The 24,321-nt window shown below is 33.6% G+C and overlaps 1 protein-coding gene across 1 annotated transcript in view; it reads left to right on the forward strand.

The window, feature by feature from the left end:
* LOC568664 (uncharacterized) overlaps positions 1-24,321 on the forward strand; it is a 208,162-nt gene that overhangs the window by 27,340 nt on the left and 156,501 nt on the right. The gene's annotated exons all lie outside the window — the stretch shown is intronic.

The following is a 24,321-nucleotide window of genomic DNA, read 5'->3' on the forward strand; positions in this document are numbered from 1 at the left end:
TTATTTCCATTACACCAAAACTAAATAGAAGGCTTTGGATGTGTACAAAACTAGTCCTACACAAAAGAGCAGTTTGAGGACAATAACATGGAAGTATTTTTAAAATACAGAAGCCTAAATCAGTCATGTTGCTGGGTGGGCATTAGGACCCGTGAGAGGCTGTTAGTCGGCAGAGGCTGTAGTGCTACATGGGTAACTGTGTAATTTTCTGAGCAGTGTTGTTTACAGCGTTATTCTGTACTCACATTCACAGTTTCAAAGCAGTAATTCAAATCAGTTGATCTAAACCATGGTTGAAAGTTGTGTAACTTGTATAAGCAGAATAATTTACTACAGTCTGTGAAATTATTATTAGAAAATTAATCAAACCCAAGGTGTGATGGCCATCTGCTTTGCATAATGGTTGCTATATTTTCAAACAATTCAATGGCCAATCGTCAATTGTTTTTTACACATTTAAATATAACAATAAATATTGTAACTGAATGTAAAATATGTAAGTTTGTTTTAGTTTATGTAGTTTCAGTCAGTGACTTGTCAAAAATTTGATAAGGCCAGAACTTGACCATATGTGACCCAACAAAGAATAATCAGTGCTTTTGTTTTACAGATTGTCAGACTGCAGTATCAGTGAAGAAGGTTATAAAGCTCTGGCTTTAGCTCTGAGATCAAACCCTTCACACCTGATAGAGCTGGATCTCAGAGGAAATGATCCTGGACAATCAGGAGTGAAGGAGCTCACTAATTTATCACAGTACAGATGTAAAGCATTGACCATTAGGTGAGTAAAATAAACATGTATTATGATTCTACAATCAAATAAACAAATGTCTGTCTTGCTGCTAGGGGCTAAACGAACATAAAAGTCGACATCAAAAAATCTCAAGTTGAGTCAGTGTCATCTAGTTGCTGGTGATTTGCAGGAAAGGTATCTTCACATGCTGTTTGGCAGTATAATTTTAGTATGCAAAACAAGTGCATTGCCAACACTTCATTTTGATAAGAATGCAAAATTAGAAGGGGTTAATTTTAGTGCTAATAAAATGCAGTCAACACATTGATTACAGAACATTTTACTAGGAATGTAATAATAACAAATATTTTTAGTGCAAAAATAATGTATACATTGTCTGCACATAAAACACTGATTCATGGCAAGTCATTTCAAAACAGAATAACGCACGAAAGACAAAGGTTTATTACGTCGGAGTCCTGCTCAAATGTATATTTTACAGCTCAAGAGAGTTGTATTTAAAATAATTAGTTTACCGAAAACTTAAACTACCTACTTTCATGTTGTTCCAACCCCATTCTTTCACTAGTGCAGAGATGGTACAGCAAAAGAACCAAGAATCTTGTAAAAACATTCCATGTTTTTTCAATGGTTCAAGTGTAACACGAAGCTTCAAGAACATATTTGTGCAACAAAAAAATAAATAAATAACAACAACTGTAAATATACAAAACTTTTTCTCTTAGCTTCTCTTCTATGTCAGTTGAGAGTGTGCTGTGTTTATGAGCGCACCTTAATCTGATGTTGGTACCATACCTCTGGACTATTGTTTTCATAATTTCATAATTTTTATACTGCAATTTCTTTTGATTTAATAAAATATCTTCATTTGTGTTCTGAAGATTGGAATGACTTGAAGGTAAGTAAATAATTCAGACTTAAAAAAGAATTTTCATTTTTTGAGGAAAAATTTATTTCTGGGATGCCCTCTTTTACCCATTTGGTTAACCTACTGTTGTGTGCAAGGCTTCCATGTATGTCAAGTCAAAAAAACCTTGCGATATGTGTAGCGCAACCAGCTGACATCAGTCAAAAAGCGTTATGGCAGAGCATTAAAATCAACTAGTCTGTGCAACCCCTACTTGCTGCAAGTCTCTAAAGAAGATTACTTTTAATTTACATTTATAATATTTTTTTTCTTTAGGTTTTTGAAAAGTTCTGGTGCAGAAGAAGCATGTGATCATCTCACTAAAGTTCTGGGAATAAGTCCATTATTACTGACAGAATTGGATCTGAATGAAGATAAGTTAAAAGATCTGGATGGAGAGAAACTCTCTGCTCTTCTGATGGACTCTCATAGCAAAGTGGAGAAAATGAAGTAAGTTAGATGATTATACCAATTATAACTTCTTAGGGTTAGTTATATTGTGTTAGGGGTTCTTCCAATGAAGCAGACTCACAAATAAATGGTTTCTTTTTAAACAATGCAAACCAAAATAAAGAATTTGCCACACAAACATTTAATTAAACAATTAATTAAACGAATTAAACAAAAAGTAATAAATTTAACGAAAGTAAAGTGTCGCAGATGTTTTATATTTGATTTGGTCCCCAACTAAAACCCATCTAAAAACCACAAACCAAACCCTTTAAATTAACTGTACTCCACCATTTATGAAAGAGGTCATTCACACACAAATAAAAACAAATACAAAAAATCATTCAAAACAAAGAAATAAAATAAATGTTCATGTACAATAATCCTAGAAAATTAACTCTCGCTCACAGTTATTTGTCATTCCTTTGTGTACACTCATGCAAATAGACAGGAGCTACCTGCTATTTCTCTTGCATGCTTAAAGACAACATAAATGACCTAACTTAACGCATAAACAAGCAAAAATTAATCCACATTTACTAAAAGAAAAATAAATAAATACATAACACATATCAAAACAAATACCCTTATTGAATTAACATTTAAACCCTTTAAATATTGTTTTAAGTTTACAGCGCGGCTGGTTTAATGTCAAGGAATTACTGGAGCGTAGTGACTGAGACAGTGTAGACACTAAAACCAAATTGTGGATATGATGAACTATATAATATAAATAATATTTACATTTATATATGACCTCTGCCCTCGCATAGTGAAAGTATGCTGACTTAATATGTGTGCTGAATAATAAATAATGCTATTTTTGTGTTTAGGATGAATAATTGTGAGCTGACAGAGAAAAGCTGTTCAGTTCTAGCTACAGTTCTCTCCTCTAAAACCATCCTGAAAGAGCTGAACCTGAACAACAGTCGTCTGCTGGACTCAGGAGTCAGAGTGATCTGTGAGGGACTGAAGAATATTGTGTGTGAGCTGAAGATACTCAAGTCAGTGCATTTTACCACTAGGACCATTCAAGTCCTCACATTCACAGAATCGTTGTACAGTACATATGAGGTCCAAATTTCTGTACTGTTTGTAAATGTGGACATGATTCAAAGTACAGTCTTGTACTATCATTGTTTTTTATTTTACGCCCAGGCTGAATAAGTGTGGTCTAACAGAGGAAAGCTGTTCAGCTCTTGCTTCAGTTCTCAGATCAGACTCCAGCAGTCTGAAGGATCTTGACCTGAGCAATAATAATCTGCAGGATTCAGGAGTGAAGCTGCTCTCTGATGGACTGAAGGACAGTAAACTGGAGATACTCAGGTGAGTTCATGTTTAAAGTGCTATATAATTCAAGTAAGTTTGTCTTAAAGTTTTGTATGAAAATTGTATACATTTTTAAATAAAATTTTCATTCTGGTTCTAGTCTTTCAGACTGCAGTATCAGTGAAGAAGGTTATAAAGCTCTGGCTTCAGCTCTGAGATCAAACCCTTCACACCTGATAGAGCTGGATCTCAGAAGAAATGATCCTGGTGAATCAGGAGTGAAGGAGCTTCTTGATGTTCAGCAGGATAAACTAACAATAAAGTAAGACAAGAGGAAATAATTCTAAATATATATTAAACAAATAATAAAAAATAAAGCTTTTAACAAGAGTTGTTATTTCACAATATATTTAGCAAGACTCCTGAACTGCTTGATCTTTTCTGTCTACAGGTTTTTGAGTCCTGCTGCTGATGAAGTCTGTCAGTTCGTGACTAGAATTGTGGGTAAAAACCCATTACTCCAAAAAGAACTGAAGCTGAGCGAACTTACACTAGACTTTAATAAAGTCAGTCAGCTTGCTGCTCTAGTGCTTGATAAACACTGTAAACTGAGCTCAATTCAGTGAGTATTTCAAATGGTTTTAATATCTAGAAACGCTAATATGTTTTTTTTTTTCATAAGAAATGTCTTTACTCTTCACTAGCTGGGTAAGTAGGTGGTAAGTTTAACACTTGTGCTATGTGTTCTTCTACATGCAGTTATTTAGTAGTTTCACGGGTGTGTACAGAAATACAGAAGCTAAAGATGAAGATAAGATCTACAGTGTTTCATGGTGAAAGATAAAAAAAAAATTCACATCAAATATTGAACAAACACAATCATGATGATGATGATAATGAAAAGCCTATATTTGTCACATACACACATCTTTCTGTAGCTGTGTATGTGTGCGTAAGCCTGTAGAGTGTCTTTGGAACAGGGAGCAGCAATTAAGAGCATCTCGTTATCATGTTTTCCGGGGAAAGTTGTTTGTCTACAGCCAAGGCTGTCTGGCTGGAGAGTCATAGGGAAGTCGAAAAAAAAGATTTTCAATTTGGGCCAATATATGCCAATTTTGCAGATATGTAATGTTCATTACTGGTCTCCAGGTCTCCAAATCACCTTGTAACGCTGCAAATGTGTGGTCTAATGCCAGTCAGAGTACCAATAACCCTGCTTACTACCCTTTCAATCCAGCCAGCCAGCTTGGTGGGGTTGTGAGCCGCACTAATCATTTTTATTAATCGTTGATACTCCTGGGCCCCACCTTAGGCCATCAGCAGAAACCCTGTTATCAAAGTTCTGAATAGATAGATATCTTCAATATCCTCAGGGCACAAAGCGGCCAGGCACATGTCCCACCCGTCCATTATGTATACAGCTGAAAATTTCCCCACAGGACAGGTGGGTTCCCCCGAACCCAGACTTCTCACTGAGATCATGGTGTCAATTGAGTTCAGAGACCAGTTGATCAAATCCATAATTCCTTATTTGTTTGAAGAGCAGGGCAAGACGAGCCTCAGAGATAGAATAAGACAAAGCAAGAGGAGCCAGCCTGGAGAGATATGGGAGGGAGAGTAAAAAAAATGTGACCGCCTTTGCCAAGGGCCAAAGAAGAAGATACGATCAATGAGACTTGACAAAGAAGACATGAAAGACTAAATGAAAACTTATTAGTGAAAGTTAAAGAATAACAAAAATAAGAATTTACATAGGTTAAAGGTGGTAGAAATGAGGGCCTGGAGGAACCCTAATGGAGGTATGATTTGCAGCCTAGGTGACTGACCAATGCTGAGCCAGAGAGACAAGGGAGCCTGGCAAGGCTGATGAGCCATGGCACAGATGACAAAGCATGAAGCCAATGACTTTGCCAATGAGCCAATGAGTTTATAGTTTGGAACCAAACCAGTTGTAGCTTGTGGCTGAAGGTTTTCTAGAAAACCGTTAAAGCCAGGTGTTAAAGATGGAGGATTAGCAGAAGTACTGACAGAAACCAGAAGTGGCTAGGCTGGTGTCTGGACAGGAGGATTAGGCTAGATTCAGGAGGTCCTGAAGATTCAGGAGACTTGAATAGTCCAATCAAATCAAAAGATTAAGTCGACTCAAGAAATTCAAACAGTTTAGACTGGTCAAAAGATTTCACCAACTCAGGAGAATCAAACATTTTTGATTGTTCAAGAGATTTCACTGACTCAAAAGATCCAGTTTGTTAACCAGAAAATGTTTTTAGTAACTGGTTTAAGATGATCAGAATATTTCCTGTCTGTTTTTTTCTTCTTTAGACTGAATAATAACAGCATCACAGAAGAAGGTTGTGCTGCTTTGACTTCAGCATTTAATTCAAACCCTTCACACCTGATAGAGCTGGATCTGAGTGGAAATAAACTTGCAGATTCGGGAATGAAGAATATCTGTTGTCTGCTGCAAAATGTTCAGTGCAGATTGGAGAAAGTGAAGTGAGTATTTTCAGTCAAATATAATTTTATCTGTTAAATTATTTGTTAAAAGGTATGCATTTAATTTAACAACTCTACTTTTTAAATGTGCATCCTTAATAAAATGTATTAATTCAGATAAGACCAGAATTGATTAATTTAACAACATTGTCAAACACAGTTATTAAAGGTGCCCTACAGTGCATTAAGTTAAATTGTGATATCTACATACTGTAGGTGGTATGTGGCTTAGATAAGTAAAAGAATTCCCCAGAAACGGTGCTCATTTATAACCAAAAAAAAAAAAATATCCCTAAAATGACAAGTTCAGTTTTAACTATTTTTGGAACAGTCATAAATATAAAGGCAAATCGGGATTGAAAAACCTGTAGTGTGAACTAGGCATAACACAATATCTTTGTGGTTGTTTAATATTTAAAAACAACATTCACGTTTTATTTTGTTTATTTTCCATAGAACACACTCCAACATAACCAGAACATACCCAACATATGACTTTTTATTTTTCAGACTTTCACGCTGCAATATAACTGCAGAAGGTTATAAAGCTCTGGCCTCAGCTCTGAAATCAAACCCTTCACACCAGATAAAGCTGGATCTCACTGGAAATTATCCTGGACCATCAGGATTATCGTGGTTCTTTAAGTTATTTGTTGGTGATATGGGTATATTAAAGAACATCAGGTAATTACAGGATTTAATTATTTCCAAATAATACTGAATTGCAATTTAAAGATAATCAATACATCACACAACTGATTTTAACAAATTTGCTGCTGCTACTGACACATTGTAAAAAATAAATTGTCATCTGTCATTGCTTCCCCAATCTCGAAATTAGGTAGAGTCATCATACTTTGGAATTTAATCACACTGGACCCTGAATGATTGAATTAAAAAAGCAGAACAGTTGTAACTGTGATGTCACTGCAACAAAATGTTGTCATTTTCTCTCATTTCTGTAGCTTTCTAAGCAGTCCTGATGCAGTAGAAGCATATGATTACCTTACAGATGCTTTGGGCACCAATCCACTACTACTGACAGAACTGGATCTGAGCAAAGTGGCAAAAGACTACAACTGGGAGAAACTTTCTGCATTTTTGCTGGACTCTTGTTGCATAGTGGAGAAAATAAGGTGAGTGAATGTCATTTTAAACATTCATGTAAATTGCATACAAAATAGGGCCTAAGATGGATCATCGTGGCTCTCATTTAATTCTTTAATCTAACTGCCCCTCACTGACAAACAAAATAGTAAATGTTGGAAAAAAATTAAACCAGACCCATAATAAAGCCTGTCCAATAAAAGTCACAATGGTTTTCTCATATAAACGCTCTGCTGTTTTTAACGCAGTTCTTCCTGTTCATGTTTTTGGAAAACTAAATACTGTAGAGAGGTGCAGGAATGACATAAGAACCTAGAAGAATAATTCACCCATTGATTCCATTGAGATTTTCCTATGGGCTTTTCAATTATTAAGGTCTGTGGTTAACATTACTTGATGTTTTGAGTAATGCTCACATCTCAATAATTTTTATTTAGATCAGTGTTCAAGTCTTGTCATGTTATGTTTACCACAGACAGCGTTATATTCATTAATTTTAACCACCATTGTAAAATCTTAATGGAACCACCTGTTTAATGCATTTTTGTTTTGGGTTCTGATATAATCCCTGCACCTCTTCTCTGATGTTGTTTTTGTAATAGTATACAAAGCACTTGATAAAATGTTACTTTCAGTCATTTTTTTGTCACATGTGAGCAAATAAAGAATTGATAACCTGATGTCTGCTTAATAAATATTACTTTTTTTTTAAAAATTTTTTTTAGGCTAAATAATTGTGAGGTGACAAACAAAATGTGTTCAGTTCTTGCTACTGTTCTCTCCAAAAATAAACTCCTGAAAGAGATGGACCTGAACAGGAGCCCTCTGCTGGATTCAGGTGTCAAAAAGATCTGTGATGGACTGAAGAAATCTACGCTTAAAATACTGAAGTGAGTGCATTTACACATCTCAGATGAAACAGTATAGTAAACATTAACCATTATTTGTTCATTAAATATGCTCACATTTGGAAGCAAGCCCGTGTAAAATTTTTTTCACTTTCAGATTATATTCACTGCAGAAACACAATGCATTTTCAAAGGAACACTGCAGTGTTATCTCTAAATACAACACTAACAATATACCAGCACAGAATAAATTAAAAACAATAATTATCCTGTTTTTACATTTACACTTTACTACATTTCTGATGGTCATTAATGAATTATTAACTAGGAAATAAGTGAGAGTGGTACTATGAGTGGTATATCTAACATTTTTCCTCCAGTCTTTCAGACTGCAGTATTAGTGGAGAAGGTTATAAAGCTCTGGCTTCAGCTCTGAGATCAAACCCTTCACACCTGATAGAGCTGGATCTCAGAGGAAATGATCCTGGACAATCAGGAGTGAAGGAGCTCACTGATTTATCACAGTACAAATGTAAAACATTGAGCATCAGGTGAGTAAAATACATATTTATTATAATTGTACTTTTAGCAATTTGTTGAAATGCAGCAAAACTCTTCACTTAAGACATTAAGGTAGGTGCTATTAAAATAATGATGAGCAATACTTTTCAAACTAGTTTAAAACATAAAAATATAAATACAAAATTTGAATGAACTTAAGGACGTTCCACAAGCTTAAAAAATATTAAGAAGTAGTGATGTTTTAGGAAACCCTTCATTTTGAGTAGTCTTCGGGTAAGAGAAACAGGAATTAAACAAATAGAAGTCTCACTGTAAATATATATACAGTTGAAGTCAGAATTAATAGCCCCCTCTTCTTTTTTAAATATTTTCCAAATTATTAAAATTATTTTCCAAACAGAGCAAGGACGTTTTCACAGTATGTCTGATAATAAAGGAGAAAGTCTTAGTTTTATTTTGGCTAGAATAAAAGAAGTTTTTAATTTTTTAAACACCATTTTAGGGACAAAATTATTAGCCCCTTTAAGCTATAATTTTTCTCGATAGTCTACAGAACAAACTATTGTTATACAATAACTTGCCTAATTTCCCTAACCTGCCTAGTTAAACTAATTAACCTAGTTAAGCCTTTAAATGTTACTTTAAGCTGTATAGAAGTGTCTTGAAAAATATTTAGTAAAATATTATTTACTGTCATCATGCCAAAGAAAAAATAAACAAGGGGTCTAATAATTCAGGGGGGCTAATAATTCTGACTTCAACTATATATATATATATATATATATATATATATATATATATATATATATATATATATATATATATATATATATATATATATATATATATATATATATATATATATATATATATATATATATATATATATTTTTTTTTTTTTTTTTTTTTTAAGCTACAAATGTAATTCAGTTAAGAGAAGTGAGTGAACGATGTAGGTTTATTAGATTGCAGACAGTTCATCATACACCATAAGACATCATACATATCTGACACATACTGTACATTTTTTTTAAACGGTAGCATTCAAAGAAATAACTGCACAATAATTTACATAGATCATCATTTCTACTTTGTTCAGTATTCAGCAACACTTTAGGAAATAATCACTATTTAATCACAGTCTTTTTTAATCACAGTACTTTTAATAGTGCACTTCAGACATTCTTCTAGCCTAAAGTAATTTTCCAACCGTCAACTTGCAGTCATTAGAGTGTTAGGCTACCTGCTTAATATCTGATGAACACTTTATTCTGTTGGAACCCCAACACTTAATATAATGGGTAGCTTTGTAACTACACCCAAGCTTATTTTACTAAGCCAAAGTCCCTTTCAAGGAAAGTCTGTTCACTCATCTACCAATATTTGCAACGCCTCCAGGTAGGTCGTCCACGACCAAAGTCCATATCTAGATGAATGGGGAAATACTAAAACCACAAAACCTGCTTACTGTACTCAGTTAAATGAGCTATTTCCAATCAACCACAAAATCTGAAGTGACCTGTTCTTTTACTTTTGTTGCTTAAATACTAAATAATTTAAAAACATAACCGATGGATGCAGTTAACAAAAGCTGAAAGAGTACTGACAAAACCCTTAGCAAAAACTGGAGGATGACACTGGAAATAGATTACATTTGATGGGCTAAGATTGTTTCTGTCAAAAGCTGGGCAAGTAGGCATTAGTTGGAAAATGAAAGGGAAACAAGTAAACCTGGACTAATCCCTCCACAAAAGTATAAAGATTGATTTTTAATCTGATTGGAATGTGGTGCTTACTTCACTCTGTTAGCCATACTGTGCCTTGTAATTTACCCTAGTAATGCAAATAAACTGTATTTGTATATCTGTAGTTTTTGACTAAGTCTGATCTTAAAACAAACTAAAACCCTAACAGTACAATAATTACATGTACTCTAACGAGAGTAAGTTGACTTATAGTTGAAAAGTTAAGTGTTAGGACTTAATATTTAGAATAAAAATTAAGTGTATCTAATCAGTTTTACCACTATATTGACCTGGATTTGGCAAAATAGAATGCAGAATAATACAAATAAAAAAAAACCCTGTTATCATGAATTACTTACAAGCATGAGTCTGTTGAAAAAGCTTTTCTGTTTCCTGTTAATTAATATATATATATATATATATATATATATATATATATATATATATATATATATATATATTAACAACAGTTCTGTCTGGTTTTCAAATCTGATTGGCTGGTAGCCGTGCGATATTCTGCAATATCAGAACTCCTACAGCCTCTTTACCCTTTGTGTATTACTTTGTGCCCACATACAGCCTGCAAAAAGCAGACACTACAGATCTAAAGTTTAAAAGATGCTTGCTCAACTGTTTTAACTGTCAGCTTATTGTTTGAATCCAATGTGGAAGAAAGTATTTCCACATACAAAAGGGTTTTTGAGACTCTCCATGTTTGATTTTGTTTTTATATACACAATTATGCCGTCAAACTGTTGTATAAACGCAATATCACACTCGTAGCAGTGCGATATGGCTGTATATTGGCACTGGTGGGGGAGGCGTGCGACGGCACAAGGCTGAGTGCCTTAGTGCCCCCACCTTGTGCCGTCGCACGCCTCCCACCAGTGCCGATATACAGCCATATCGCACTGCTACGAGTGTGATATTACTCATATATATATATATATATATATATATATATATATATATATATACAGTTGAAGTCAGAATTATTAGCCCCCTTTTGATTTTTTTCTTCTTTTTTAAATATTTTCCAAATGATTTTTAACAGAGCAAGGAATTTTTCACAGTATGTCTGATAATATTTTTTCTTCTGGAAAAGATCTTATTTGTTTTACTTCGGCTAGAATAAAAACAGTTATTAATTTTTTAAAAAACATTTTTGGGACAAAATTATAAGCCCCTTTAAGCAATTTTTTTTTCAATAATCTACAGAACAAACCATCATTTTACAATAACTTGCCTAATTACCTTAACCTGCGTAGTTTACCTAATTAACCTAGTTAAGCCTTTAAATGTCACTTTAAGCTCATAGAAGTGTCTTGAAAATATCCAGTAAAATATTATTTACAGTCATCATGGCAAAGATAAAATAAATCAGTTATTAAAAATACGTTTTTAAAAACTATTATGCTTAGAAATGTGCTGAAACAGTCCTCCCTCCATTAAACAGAAATTAGGGAAAAAAATAAACAGGGGCGCAAATAATTCAGCGGGGCTAATAATTCTGACTTCAACTGTATATATATATATATATATTTTTTTTTTTACTCTGTATTGACAGTAACATTATTTAGCCTGAATAAGAGAAATGGTTCAAACATGCTTGTAAAAAATAAAAAATAAAAAAGGTCTGCTAAGTTTAAACCATACAATTTTTTTGGTTTTAAAATGACAAAAATATAGTACTACAAGTTGGTACTTGGCCTTTATCATGCTTTTATAAGTTGTTTTAGGCAAATAAAAATAATTAAATCTAATGTCAAGTAATGTGTCACTATATGATCTGTCTCCAGGTTTTTTCAAGGTCCTGCTGAAGAAACTTATCAGTATTTGATTCGTGTCTTCAAACAAAATCCATTAATCTCAAAGGAGCTGAATCTGAATGCAACCAAACTAGACCTAGAAAAAGTGAATCAGCTTGCTGTTCTACTGCAGGATAAACACTTTAGAATCAACAGACTTCAGTGAGTATCTTTTTCATTTATTTTTGTAGATTTTAAGTAACTGTAAATAATCAAGTGACCAAAATGCAACATTTAAATGATCAATGAGTATTTTTGACATAACATAGTTTGTATTTGTAAATTCTGCCACTCTTGTTTAATACTTCAGGCTTAGTAAATGTGGTCTAACGAAGGAAAGCTGTTCAGTTCTTGCTTCAGTTCTCAGTTCAGACTCCAGCAGTCTGAAGGAACTTGATCTGAGCAATAATAATCTGCAGGATTCAGGAGTGAAGCAGCTCTGGAATGGATTAAAGAATAACAACTGCACACTGGAGAAACTTAAGTGAGTTCAGGGAAGCACTAACTTCAGGGTTCCCACACTTCTTAAAAGTACTTATGGATTAAAAGCCTTGAAAGTACTGTATACACAGCTCTTTGAAAATGCTTAAATTAAATTTGTTTATTGTGTTATTTTAACAATTGCACAGTGCTGCTGTCAGAAAAAGAAAAAAATCATAGTTTAAATATCTTAAATCTTAAATTTAAGTCATATACAAGAGCTAAGACAAATAATGCATTTTATCAGTATTTCATGAATTGCGTTTGAATATTACAAGTTTTGAATTCAACAAATTGTATGACTGTTTTTAAAGCTCTAAATTTTTGAAAATGACACATTCAAAACATCCTCATTATTCGGACATTTGTGACTATAAAGTGTAAGTAAAATGCTAAGTTCAATAAAGTTGCGCTACATACGCTGGTGGTGGGAATTACAAAGGTGCTTGATTAAAATTAATGGTGCATTAAAAGTTCTTAAATTGGCTGTTTGTGAAAGAGTGGGAGCCCTGTGACTTAAAGTACATTTTCTTTGTAAATTGCTTCAATAAACTAGAGGAAATTCATGGTTCTGTAAGCAGTGAATAATGTTTTTGTTTTCAGTCATTTTTAATTATACTTCAAATCTATTTCCTCTAGTCTTTCAGACTGCAGTATCAGTGAAGAAGGTTATAAAGCTCTGGCTTCAGCTCTGAGATCAAACCCTTCACACCTGATAGAGCTGGATCTCAGAGGGAATTATCCTGGACAAACGGGAGTGAAGGAGCTCACTGAGTTACTACAGGATCGATATACTAAATTGAAGACTCTCAGGTGAAACATGAAAAAAAATATGTATTTTCCAACTGATTATTTAAAACAGAAATGATACAATATGTTGTGTACAGTATAAATTGATTTTAGGATTTAAAAGCATTAAATAAAACTTTGTAATATAATTTTCATTAAGCCACACAAGGTCAGTGAACTGCATTCAGCTCTGCTTCTAATTTACAGGTTTTTAAGTCCTGATGCAGAAAAGGCTTGTAAGTATGTGCCTGGACTTGTTGGTAAAGATCCATTTCTCGTGAGAGAGCTGAGTCTGCGTGATCAAAAACTCGGAGACACAAACATCAATTATCTTGCTGCTCTGCTGCAGGATAAACACTGTAAACTCAACACAATTCAGTGAGTATATTACAGGGGTTACTGTTAAATATTTTACCAGTGTAGCTGTTGATGCTTATATGTCCTCATTTATCAGGACTGCAATAAACATCTACATTTAGAACATACAACATTACAATACAGGACAAGTAGTTATGAATGAACAAATAATGAACAATACATGTACAGCATTTATTAATCATATTCAGCATTCAAATCAAACTCTGTGCTTGTTAACATTAGTTATTGCACTTTGAGTTAACTTTAACTAACAATGAACAACTGCATTTAACATGAAAAAACATGAACATATACTTTAATAAATGTATTGTTCTTTGTTTGTTTGTTAGTAAAAACATTAACCATCATTAACTATGTGTCCTGTATTGTAAGGTGTAAGCTATATTGGTTTAACAAAAAGAACTGGCATCAATCTGTAAATAGTTGGCTAAATGAGACTAAAATTAAATAAAAGTATTCTGAATATATGTTACTCTGATCTACTTATTCTAATTGAAAATTATATTATGTCATTAGATCAGTCAAATGCTGACCAGATTTTTACTTTTTTGTGCTATCTAAACATTGTATACTCAAAATTCTGTAATATCCAGGGCCCAGTTTTTCAAAAGGTTCAATCTGGAGAAAATTGATCCGGATTTAGTAATCCTTTTTTTTTTTTTTTTTTTCGATCCGTGATCACGTAATCCAGTTTACCTTTTGAGCCAGATTTTCAAAGCAACATCGGATTAGATCAGTCTGATTCAGATAGCAAAGTTTCAGGATCACTAAATCTGCATAACCAGTGCTCAAACAGGATAGGAAATCACAATGTAGATTTATAGATATGTGAAGAGCAACTAGTAGAATAGTTAGTGTGGGGTCAATATAAGTTTATTTTTATTTGAAATGAAAACACACAAATTTAATAAAAACTAAGAACAAGAAAAACCCCACCCCATCCTCTTCCAGCAGTTTGCTCATCTGAGACCTACAATACAAACACTGTACATTGAGGATATTTATAACAAGTTTCAAATATGTATTGTAAAAAAAGACAAAAATAATTAATATTAATTTTCTTGTCAGCTTAGTCTCTTTATTAATCCGGGGTCGCCACAGCGGAATGAACTGCCAACTTATCCAGCAAGTTTTTTTTTACACAGCGGATGCCCTTACAGCTGTAACCCATCTCTGGGAAACATCCACACACATTCACACACACAATCATACACTATGGACAATTTAGCCTACCCAATTCACCTGTACTGCATGTCTTTGGACTGTGGGGGAAATCAGAGCACCCGGAGGAAACACACCTACATTTTTAAAAAGACTTAATGTCAAAAACACAATAATTTTAGACTTCCTCATCTGGTGTGGAGAGACAAGCTTGTCTGAGCGTAGCCTTTATGAGGCGGATCTCAAGTCTGGCCTTGGTTTACTGCAGTTTGGTCAGAGTCAGTTGTTTCTAGATGGAGCTGTGCTTCTGCCCTTTCAGTCTCTTTTTGCAATTGTTGAAAGTGATTTATAAAATCAGTGATTGCCATTCTTTGCAATTTCAATAGTCATTTTGGTTATTCTGTAATCATTGCATGCATCACATTTAAATATTCTAAAAACAAAAATCTAAAATATTCTAAAATAATGTATATATCAATTAGTGACACAATAAAATGTATTGTTTTTGGTCAATTTTGACAGCTGTTTGGGGGATTATTTTATGAGGCCAAACTCTTACTTTGCTGTAGGCCTATACTAAAAGGCTGAATACGTTAAAGCCTACCTAATTACTGTGACCTGACAGATAAACAAATACAATTAAAACCTTATGAATAAATAGGATATCTTTTAAGATACTGCATGATCCAAATATAGTATTATTTGATACATTTTGTTTCATTAAATTTTGGGCATGAAATCCATACTGAATCCACCCGTCTGATGAGATCCGTTTAATCCAGATTTTTTAGATCAAAATGATCCAAATCCCACAAAAAAGGTCTTAAAAACCCAAACTAAACATTTGATCTGGATCAAAACCAAGATTTTATTATGTGATCTAATCCGATCATGAAATCAGTTTTTTCTTCTTTTGAAAAACCCATTTTCAAAATTTGATCCAATCCGTTATCCAAAATCCTAGTGGATTTCTTTTGAAAAACTGGGCCCTGACATTTGTTTGCAACACTTTATCCGGTCATAGTGAATCTTGAGCTTTTTTTTCTGAGCTTTTTTTATTTTTTTTATTTTAGGCTGCTTAATTGCAGTATTACAGAGGAACAGTGCGTGTTCCTGTCTTCAGCTCTGAAGTCAAACCCGTCACACCTGAGAGAACTGAACCTCAGTGGGAATAAAATAAGAAACACAGGAGTGAATCTCTTATGTGACATACTGGAGGATTCACACTGTAAATTGGAGAGACTTAGGTGAGAAGCATTTACATACAAGAAACTCAATCATTAAAATCAATTCAGCTGTTTAAATCGAGACTGAATTCTCATTATCTTAAGATCTTTTGATTTATCTTCCTCTTTTGATGTGACTATTTTTTTCTGCTCTCTCCCTCTCTTTTTCTCTTAATGTAGTTTATGCAGCTGTTCTCTGACAGATGACTGTTGTTCTGCTGTGACTTCAGCTCTGAAATCAAACCCATCACACCTGAGAGAACTGAATCTCAGTGGGAATCAAATAGAAAACACAGGTGTGAATCTCTTATGTGAGTTACTGAAGGATTCACACTGTAAACTGGAGACACTGAGGTGAGAAACATTCACTTACAGCTTATCTGTTATAGTTTAGAAAATGGTAATAAAATGTGACAAACTAATTTAAACTGTGTAAATAATTTAATCTTGATAATAAATTATCAGAGAAGAAAGGAATCAGTCAAATATTATGCGACAACTGTCAGTATATTAACACCAGTGTTTGGTGTAATTGGCTAGAAAGTAACTATTTTTGTAATAAATTACTTATCTGATGAAAAAATAAAGTAAGAGATTAGTTTTTAGGTAATTTAATTACAGTTATTTATAACCAACAAATGCACATGCTTACGAAACAATCGATTTGTTACAGATAAATGACAGTATATGGTATGTATGAAGTGTGTCTTTACTTTGGCTGCGTTCACACTGCGAGGTTTAGTGCTCAAATCAGATTTTTTTTTCGCAGATCCTATTTTTTGCATAGCTGTTCACATTGTTGTTATAAATGTGGTCCTAAAATGATCCGCATACACAAAAGTACATTACGGACAGCACAGAATGTCTAATTATGCACACAATGAGTATACTGCATGAAGTAAGCACAGTGTCAGATTATGCTTTATTGCCCTTCTCACAGACAACCGTGGTGTATTTCAAGGTTGTTCTTCTACTACTTATGTGTATTTCACCATTTGAAACCTACTGTAAAATAAATCACTTGTGATTGAAAACACTGATCATTTGTGATTTATGACCAATGCAGTGTGTCTTTCTGACCTCCGGTGTAGTTAACTTATCAAGTTATTCCATTATAATTCGTTCTAAACAACAGGCACATGCAGAAGGGGGGTTTGGGTGCTTGAGCACCTGCCCTTTTTTTCTCTCAGAGAGAAAGTTCATCAAGTCCTCTCTCTTATGAGCATTGATCCCCTATCCGTAACAACCCCCGATGCTCTTCAGCTTTGCGATCAGCCCGTGCCTTATCCGTTAATCAAACTGGTTATCAAGCACAAGTTTTGCCTTACATTATTTTTTTTTCAAATAGAACAACCAACTTTCTGTGGTAACGTAATTGCCCTTTGTGCCATTTTACTATGCTGCTGAGGAGTAGATGTTTGCAGCACAGAATGATGTTGCATGTCGCTCAAAGATTATATAAAAGCACATGAAATCCTACATAACTGTTCACACTGCAGTCGCACTGCAAAACATCAGAAAGTGGCACAAATCTGAATTAAATAGATCAGATGTCATGCAGTTTGAGCTGTTAACACTCTCAAGACAAAGACAAATCCAAGTCACATGTGGGCATAAAAATCTGATTCGGGCCACATTTGCCTGCAGTGTGAACGTAGCCTTTGACACATTTTGGGCCCTATCATAGACCCCAATAAGGCGCAAGACGTGTAGGGCACGATTTGTTGCTATTTCAGACCAGCGCAATTGTCATTTTCATGTTTTGCACCACAATGTTTAAATAGCAAATCCATTTGCACCACTTTGTGGACTCATGGGTGTGCTGGTCTGAAAAGGAGGTATGTTATGGTGCATTGTTGGCACATTGCTATTTTGAAGAACTGAAATAGACCATGCCATTGACCAACTGAAAGTCAGTTAGTTACGCACCTATGCAGATGCAAAACCCGTACACATTGCTTAATACACCCAGGATGTACAGCAATACACAAATATCTTTATTTATGAAAAAAATGAATATTAAAATGTTACAAAACATTTATTTTCTATATGAATATAAAAACCACTACCTGCTCCCATGCCTTTGGGGGCTTTGGAATCCAGCTGTTTATTATAGCAAGTATGCATTACAATTTGCATTTGTATAATGCAATTATTATTATTATTAATAATATTATTATTTATTAGTATTTATGATGCTTATTTTTATTTGTTTTATTAAAAACAAGTTTAGATTTGTCCACCTGTCGGGTTTTATATGAGGCAATAGAAAGTGTGTTTGGATATAACTCAGTTTTTTGACCACACTTCGTTGTTATTGTTCGTTTGTCTGTTTGCTGGAAATAAGAACTGAATTTAGAATTAGTTTTGCTCTTAAAAAAAAATACGAAATTAAATATGTAGGCTAATAGATGTCTTCAGTGGAGTGAGTTTCCACCATTTACTTATCCTCGAAAACAAAGAAATAAAGTAAAGGAGTAAAGAGTAAAAGTAGAGAGAAAGTAAAGAGGCCGAATGGAGGGCCTCATTCTTTATCCTCGCGCTGCAGATGGTCTGTTTAAATGTTTTCTCGCTAGTGAAGCGTTCAGTTTTTCCTCTTACAAAGTGGAAATGTTTTTGCAGCATGCGTTATAGACCAAGCATGTAGTTCATTAAAATGGAGCCCTTTGTGTTTTGATACATGTTACTTTTAACTTTTTTTAAGTGTTACATTTTTAAAAAAAGCTAAAAAGCCATGTTTGACTATAAATTAAAAGTTCAATTTCTATAGTCTATGCATTGAGATATATAGTGGTTTTAAATTGTTTTGCAATAGTTAATTGAATTCTTTATTGAGAAACGAAATTCAGTCAAAGGGGTTAGAAGAGTATGTATAAATGTATATGCATACATTAATGTAGCCACGTTTCTCAACACTGGTCAACCTAAACAATCAATACTTTTAACAAAACCAGTCTTATCCACAGTAGCTGTTTCCATCCACCTATTTTTATGCACATTTTTTGGAATATTGCAAATATTTTATTTTAAAAAATTGACCTAAACTGTGATGGAAGAAAGAGCCTCACAGCTCCAAAAGCCACCATGAATAATTTATTACATAAGATAAAAGGCCCACAGTGGATTCTCCTACCACAGCAAATTCCTTTTTTCTGTTTTGATTTTTGGATGGGGAACAGTGCTGCATTTGCAAATATTTTATGTGATATTCCAGTTTTTTGCATAGGTTTTATTCGCATCTTGGAATGGAAAAGTAGCCAGTGTCAGCTTGTAGTCTCTGCTGTAAACCAGTTTATGCAAAATGAACTTCTATATTTTCAGCATATTATATATCTGCAGCTGCTTCATCACTTCCGGTTGTTTTTAACTGCACTGTGTGAAGTGGGTAAAGCAAAATAGTGTCTTGTACCCCTGTTAAAAAATATCAGAAGTTATATCTGCATTCTGAAATTTGTTTGGTTTCATTGTGACTGAACAGTCCATTTGTTTAATTTCTCTATAGGTTGAGGTGCTGTTCTCTGACAGATGAAGATTATAAAGATCTGGCTTCTGCTCTGAAAGAAAACCCATTACACCTGAGAGAACTGGACCTCAGTGAGAATAAACTAGGAGACTCTGGAATGGAAAAACTTTCTGATCTACTGAAGAACCTGCAGCACAAGCTGGAAAAACTACAGTAATTTTATGGAAATTTTACTAACTTAAAACAACAGAGCCCAGATTGCTGTGCATTAATAACTTAACATAACATGACTGATGATAGAGGTCTTTTACAGGACTTGCAAAACTTTTCATACATGTTACCCTGGATCACAAAACCAGTCATAAGTTAGATTTTTTTTTAGAAACTGAGATTTGTACATCAAAGAAAATCACTTTATTTTTGTCTAAATTCCATTCTTAGCATTACACATTACTAAACAAACATTTTGATAGATGCAATGCAATATAAGACTATAAGACAATATATTTTTAATTATAGGTAGTCATTATAGTTAATCAACATTGTCATTGTCATTGTTTTTTCTCTTTCTGTCTTCAGTCTTTATAATTGCAGTATTACAGAAAAACAGTGTAAGAGCCTGACTTCAGCTCTAAAATTAAACCCGTCACACCTGAGAGAACTGGACCTCAGTGGGAATGAAATAAAAAACAAAGGAGTGAATCTTTTATGTGACGTACTGAAGGATTCACACTGTAAACTGGAGACACTGAGGTGAGAAACATTCACCTTCAATCACATTCAATCAACATTCTTTAAACTAAGATTGCTCATTTCTATATCTAATGATGAAATAGTTGAGGATTTGTTTTACCACAACCTATTCACTAACTCTTTTCTGTTTGTCTTTCACTTTTTTTAGTCTGCATGACTGTGGCATCACAGATGTTTCTTCTTTAACTCAGTGTTTGATGAACACAAAAGCTCTGCAGTTTCTAAAAGAGCTTGATCTGAGTAAAAATAAGCTTGGAGATTCAAAGAAAGAGCTCAGTGAAATGATAAAAGTCTCAGACTGTAAACTGAGGTCAGTAAACAAACAGCATTTTCTTTGTGGTAATGAAACTATCATTAAGCTTTATTAAAACACAAGTAATTTAGCTAAGTTTTTTTTAAATCTGTATTTAATGCTGAAAGAAATCAGGGCTAATTAAGCTTCAGCAGCATATCCTCAATGTCTTGTTTTTTTCTGGACTCTAGTTGAGTTTTACTTTAGGATACTATATTCTTGTCATCTATTACATAAAATTGTACCAATCAGCATGTTTCACTTTTAAAGCGACTCAGTAGAAGTTAAAAGCTCTCAACCAAAAAAATGAACATATGTCATGTTTTAAATGTATTCTGTTTAAAACATTTAGAAATGTCTACTCAAAATAATGACTTTAAACTATATATATTTTTTGTGTAATATTTTACATGTACTTAAGCAAATGAAATGGAGCAACTACTTTGAAATGTCAAACTTCACACTAATCATTTTTCTCTCTTGATTCTTCCTTACAGACTAGGCAATGAAGAGGCTTCAAAACACACTGGTTTATGGAATTGGTTAACTTCCAGGTTTTAATCAGGTGAGATTCATCAAAATAAGACTCATTATAATATTGCATTTATGAGGAGAGATGAACATGAATTTGTAAAAACAAATGTGACTGAAAACCTACAGCATTATGAATTCAAAATCTGTTTGTTTGATATCAAATCTCAAGGCATAGTTTACCCTAAATGAAAATTCTGTTATCATTTCTTCACCCTTACTTGATTCAAACCTTTGAGGTTTTTTTCTTCAAAAATGTTGGAAACCTGTAACCATTGATCTCCGATAGCATTTGTTTTTCCTACTATGAAAATCAATGGTTAAAGGTTTTCTGCATTCATTCTTTAAATTATGCAAACTGCTATTCTTTTGTGTTCAACAGAAGAAACTCATAAAGATGTGCAAACGCTTGCCGTAGTGTAAATAAAGTGAGCAAATTTTCATTTCTGAGAAAACTATGCCTTTAATTTTGTTTAAAAAGTAAATATAATTACATGTATGCAGCTTGAAGAGGGTCAGACTTACAAAATAAATAATTCAGCAATAATAGAACCACAATTCTGTGTGTTACAGGTAGAATGAAACCGAACCAAGCCAGAGCTCAGGTGAGCCTGTCATCAGGAATAAGGGTAAAAAGTGGAGTCTAATAGAAGATACTAAAAACATGTATTTAATTCAAAATAATTGTTTTTTATACTTGTTCTCGTTTCTGCTTCTGCATGTCACAAATTCAGCTCTATATACAACTTTAAATGTATTTAAAAGCAGAATTCATCCAATTCCGGATTATTGAGTATGGCTTGAATTAAAATTGGGATATTTGTTTAATGCTCTAATAACATTTCTTCTATATAAAAAAAATGTAATTTACAGCTTTTAAATAAATAAAATTTACATTTTACAGATTTTGTACATTTGTTTTCATTTAAAATTCAAGATTAAAATGTAATAATTCCACCAAATGTTATTTTTAAATCACATTCATAGACCTTAGATTATTCATTTATTCATTTTCTTTTCGGTTTAGTCCCTTTATTAATTTGGGCTCACCACAGCGGAATGAACCGCCAACTTATCCAGCATATGTTTTACGCAGCGGATGCCCAGCTGCAACCCATACACTCGCATTCACACACAGATATTACGGACAATTGAGCTTACCCAATTTTCCTGTACCGCATGTCTTTGGACTTGTGGGGGAAACTGGAGCACTTGGAGGAAACCAACGCGGACATGGGGAGAACATGCAAACTCCACACAGAAACGCCAACTGACTCGGCTGAGGCTCGAACCAGGGACCTTCTTGCTGTGAGGTGTGACGCCTGGCCTTAGATTTTGCAACAAAAATAAGTCACTGTACAATAAAACCAAGTTTCAGAATACAACATTTTCTTCTTTGTCCTACAACAGCTGAAAAAATAATAAAATGCTGTGGTCTACACATGATGTAATGGCAAAAGATCAGTGCAAACTTCTACGTCACTTTATAAAGATCAATGTAATTAAGAAAGTCACAATTTGTATTAATAATTATTATTAACTTGTACAATTTTGTATAGCTTACTAGCCTAGCTGAGTGGTGGCTTTCTAGAGTGTTATGATATAATTATTATGATATAGTCACCTTAGGTAGGATAAGGTTCTATCTGCGTTCTGAATGATTTTGAAATATTGAGCTTCAAAGTTTTTGCATTCCATATAGCAAACAGTATGTGTGTAACATTTCTTTTTTTAAATTAAAAAGTCAAATTGTAAACAATTTATAAAAAAACATCCAATAATGTAAATAAGCTGTCATTTAATAAGAATATGTCAATAACTCAATTTTAACAAAAATGTCAGATAGAACCTTATAATTCTAAGGTGACGATATATTGGAGCAGAGATCACTGTGGGGCCACTTTAATTTCAAAACCATTTAAGCTAGATAAAACATCAAGGGAAGGAAGCAGGGTTAAGCTTTGTTGAGATAAGGTGGGTAGATTGGCAGTCTATGAATTAATGGAAAACTTGATGGAAGAAAATGAGAGTGAAGAACTGAATGAAAAGGAGAAACATGTCAAGACTGAAGAAAACTAATACATGTGCTGAAATGAAGGATTTTTTTCAAGAGAAACCAGAGGACAAACTAGGTTTTGAACTGCTTTATTTGTCAATGCAAACACACTAAAGTGTAAATAATGTGTAAACTTCAATTATTTACATCATTTGTGCTTGTTGTGCAGTAAATGAATTGCATGCAGTCATTCCAACATGGCTGTATACAAATAAATCATTTTAATAATTGAAAAATTGATGTAAAACCCATCAGGAGTAATGAAGCATGACAAACGAAAAACAAATTGCAAGAATTGATGAACAATAAACATCCTTCCAAGTTGCATCTAAAGCAAAATCTTTGTCTATAGGGTGGTTTTTCTTTGTCTATAAAAGGTTTTTGTCACAGACTCATTCACTGAACGCAGCTGCTGTTTTGACATTTTATATATATATATAACTATATTTCTTTTAAGCATATTGTGTTGAACTCAATTATATTTTTCATTAATATTACTATGAAAAAAACTGCTTTCTACTACTGTAGATTAGGATTTACTCTGGGTCTTGAATTGGTTTACTTGTTTGGGAAACCAAACCCTGGATGTCATATTTTATTTTCCAACATAGAAGTTTGTCCATTCACTCTCCTGTCCAGTGGGCGGCGGTATAAAAACCCTTCGGCGAAATCCCATTCCCAAAACCGAAACCGACTTACATGGTTGTTGCTAGAGCGGATACGTTTGCGGCCGGAAGTTAACGAGAAATATTTCTATTATTTATTAAATTTCTCATTTATTGTATTTTATTAACGTCTACCCCCACCCCAACCCTAAACCCAACCGTCACAGTAATGTAAAAACAGTTGTTGTACCGAGTATTAGTTATGATATCTATTAAATTACCCAATAAAATGTATTTTTTTAACGCCTACTCCCAACTCAACCCTAAACCCAACCATCACAGTACTGTAAAAATATTAATTATTGTTATACATTGTCATTAAAAAATGCTGCTTTATTAATGTGCATATCGCACTTCCGGCCGGCCGCATATCCGATCAACGTTAGACTGTGGTGGCGTAGATGCGTTAAGACCTTGCTAATTCAATTTTTTAACATATAAATTTACAGATATCGATTTAACATGGTGCATAGATTCGCAATCCATCTACAGCCAGTCGGACTTATTCTGCTGGAAACATGTTTGAGTTTGGACGTATTTTCTTCGTAATTAACAAAACTGCTGGTAAGAACGACTGTTTTCTCGAAGACGGTGGTAAAGGTCGTTAAATAGGCCTATCGT

The sequence above is a fragment of the Danio rerio genome, chromosome 22 (assembly GCF_049306965.1).
Source record: "Danio rerio strain Tuebingen ecotype United States chromosome 22, GRCz12tu, whole genome shotgun sequence".
Lineage (NCBI taxonomy): Eukaryota > Metazoa > Chordata > Actinopteri > Cypriniformes > Danionidae > Danio > Danio rerio.